Source organism: Piliocolobus tephrosceles, chromosome 15 (assembly GCF_002776525.5).
Source record: "Piliocolobus tephrosceles isolate RC106 chromosome 15, ASM277652v3, whole genome shotgun sequence".
NCBI classification, from domain to species: Eukaryota; Metazoa; Chordata; class Mammalia; order Primates; family Cercopithecidae; genus Piliocolobus; species Piliocolobus tephrosceles.
This window is the reverse complement of record NC_045448.1, coordinates 33,679,845-33,683,682: the sequence shown is the minus strand read 5'-3', so window position 1 is coordinate 33,683,682 and position 3,838 is coordinate 33,679,845.

Here is a 3,838-nt window from a genome sequence, read left to right as displayed (position 1 = left end):
TTTATTTCTGGTAGAAATTTTTTTTGATGTTTCTTAAATATTTCTTAACTTCTTGAAGTTACCCGGACCTGTGAGTTAATGGAGAGGTTAACTTCAGTCTAGCCCCACAAACTTTGAATTGCTTTAGGGGAAGTGAATACTAAGAAATAAGATTCCTGCCTTTTTAATTCAATTCTCAATCTCATTTGCTACAGAAAGTTGAAAGTCAACTGCTCTGCATTTAAAAAGCTTTATTTTGCTGATAAATTTAGAAATCCTGAATATTGTCTTATTTGAAATAATCACCTTCTAAATTCACTCCTGTAACTAAACGGGAGAATCATCATAGATTCTATTCAAGGTCATCTACCCTCTCGGTCAGTCATGCCCTTGGATGGCACCTTCCAAAGGATGCTACATTTTTTTTAAGGAAGAGAAGCAATGCTTAGCTTAGCCAGAATGTCCTATCTCAAAATATGACTTAGAGCAAATTTTCTGAACATTTTTTTATTATGTATCTCTATGGTGGTTTGGTGCGAAACTTATGAACCCTTGTCAGAATGATATTTTCAATTGCATAAGGTCATGTACAAGATTAGAAAGGAAACAATTACACTGAAATATGGTAGTCAAATCATTTCTAAACTATTATAGAATAATGCATTTTTTATTTATTAACATATTAATAAGAAAATTCAGCAAAGAACCATACCGTCATAACTTTAAAGTGTGATTAACAAGATAGACATTTCAAGATGCTGCAAGAAATGTGATATATCACGTAAATGTCTATGATTTCTGTTGATGTTAAAAGCACTGGTACTAATAACACTTCCATGGTGTATTGTCTACATTCACAACCAAAGGAAATGCTGGATATCAATTAGATGTAATTCTTCCACTCAAAGTTGCTGGACCCCTGTTTCTATCCGTGAACACTCACGGGATTCATGGACTAGGTTAAGAACTCCAGAGTTAGGGGAATTTAACAGCTTCAAGAAGGGGGCTTGCGTGTGGTGCTTTGGGAAGCCAAAGCAGGAAGATTGCTTGACCCCAGGAGTTTGAGGCTGCAATGAGTTATGATCACATCACTGCACTGCAGCCTGGGCAACAGAGCAAGACCCTGTATCTAAAAATATAAAAATAAAAAGAGTTTAAAGAAAAAAATGCAATACTAGCTTGTCACTAGGTTACATTTCCTTGGTGCTGATATGAATAATTGCTGCTTTTAATACAAGTATAGAATTATCCTTTACATTCAAGCCTCTAAATTCTCCATATGTTCACTACTTTACTGATTTGTAGATTCTGTTATAACGAAAGTAAATTCTATTCTTTTTTTCACCCAGGCTGGAGGGCAGTGGTGTGATCTTGGCTTGCTGCAGCCTCCATCTCCTGGGCTCGAGTGATCCTCCCACCTCAGCCTCCCAAAGTGCTGGGATTACACGTGTGAGCCATTGCACCTGACCCGAAGAGAATTCTATATGTAGCATGTTCATCTTGAATTAGTTCCAAGGATTCTTCCAAGGATATTCCAAGGTAGATCTAGAATATGATACTGATGAAAATGTGACAAGGAGGCTTCCATGTTGCTGCTCCACTAAGCCAAATCTTCTCCTAATTGCATAATGGGTAATGTTTGGACTTTCCCAGATTAGTGGTTGATTTCCTGGAAAAAGTTTGTAAACACCAAATAGTCAATAAATTGCCATCTACAAAGCAGGAAATTTCAAATCCACGCCAAATAGAATTTCCTTCTCATAAACACCAAAGAGTTTTTTCTGAAAGGAGCTCAGTGTTCAAATATAACATGTTGTAGTTCACAATTGTTTATGCACATAAGCTACCAGATGACTGCTAATTGATTGCCTTACTCATTTATTTTGCAAGGAGTTTATCATAAATCTTAATAATGACAATTTACTTCCTCACACTAGACCAAGTTACATCATTAATCAAGCTGCTACAGTTTGAAATGAAAAACAAAATATTTCAGTAAGCAGTTGTTTAACAGAGAAGAAAATTTCAGTGTATTGTTTTCATTATGATCACTTATGTAATAGTACCATCTAGTGGATTCTAAGCCATAACACAGGAAACTAACAAACACTAAGCTCTGATTTAGGAAAAGTGTATGTTTCTTTTAAAAATGTTTTGTTGTATGTATATTTAGTAGACTTCTTACATCCTCACCAAAAGTATCTAGGCCAGGGGCAGTGGCACATGCCTGCAATCGTAAGACTTTGGGAGGTCAAGGTGGGTGGATTGCTTGAGCTCAGGAGTTCAAGACCAGCTTGGCCAATATGGTGAAACCCTGTCTCTATAAAAATTATCTGGATGTGGTGGTACAATCCTGTAGTCCCAGCTACTGGAGAGGCTGAGGTGGGAGGCTCTCTTGAGCTTGGGAGGCAGAGGTTGCAGTGAGCCAAGATTGCACCACTGCCCTCCAGCCTGGGTGACATAGCAGGAGACTGTCTAAAAAAAGAAAAAGAAAAAGAAAAAAAAGTGTGTGCGTATACATAACTGACAAAAGACCTGAAAGTAACTAGAAAACACATTGCTTACCACACCATGAAGTTTTGTTTTTAAGACAGAGATGGCTTATCTGAGGAATACAAAGTAAATATAGTTATAAAGTCTTATTAAATTTCTGTTGTCCACACTACAGCATGGGTATTCCAAAAGAGTAACATGCTAACTAACAGTGATGACTGCATAACACTAGTCAGATAAGGCTACAGATATATTCAGGGGACAGTAAGTTATTGAGCAAGCAGTATGACATGTATAGTCCTAGGAAGATATATACGAATAAGATAAATTTTATGACCTCAAGGAGTTCAAAATATCATTGGAATGCCAAATAAAAAATTATAAACAAGTGTGACCAAAGAGGTATAGAAAAGCTATAGTGTTAGCATAGAGGATGATATATAGATTAGCTCCCTAGCAGAGGATCAAGTAAAGCCTCCTAGAGGAGTGACAGAAACTTGACTCAAAGTGGCTTTAGCAATAACACTTCACATAACAAGAAGTCCCAACATACGAAAGCCCCAGGCTAGGCTAATCTGGCAATTAATTCAGCATTAATTTTGTGATGTTATCAAAAGCGAGGTATGAAGGAAGATGCCAGTAGGTGCTGTCCACCCTGGTGGAAAATGGTATTTTTATCACTGACATGGTTCAGAATGTCTGGTGCATGGTGATCATCAAAAGCAGATAGACTTCAGTCAATTTTATTATTGTTTTTAAATTCTCTACAGACAATCCAGTCTTTTTTTTTTTTTTTTTTTTTTTTTTTGCCTTTATTGTGTAGTATCCCATAGTAAGGAAGAAAATGCACAAAAGTAATTTTTCTTTTAACTAAAGGGAGAGAGGGAACAGAGTACACTAATCACTAATTGATGGTGCCTATTTTACATATCCTGCTGGACAGAAATGCAAGGAAACCTTCTCACAGCAACAGAGAGAGCCCTCCTTTGGTGACCCAACTGTCACTCCGTGAGTCTGTTGCCTGGGAGGATCTCTCTTGTCCCCTGTCCACCTGGACTTCTGGTTTTACTCTCCAAGATGATATCTTTATCCACTGCGCTCATGACTACATAACAGGGTGAGATGAATGCCTTCTTGAGCACTGCACATCTTTAGCAGACTAATGCATCCTGATTCAATCACTGGTCAAGAAACATAATTGATAATGTTTGGTTTAATGAAACAGATAGTCATTTGGAGCAATGCGTATAACACCTCACAAGTTGGAATTTAATAGAAGGAGGAAAAGAATAAGAAATGGGTGACAGGTAGGCAAATAAATAAATAGTGTCTGCTACAGTCATTCTGTGGAGGATATTTTAAGGGT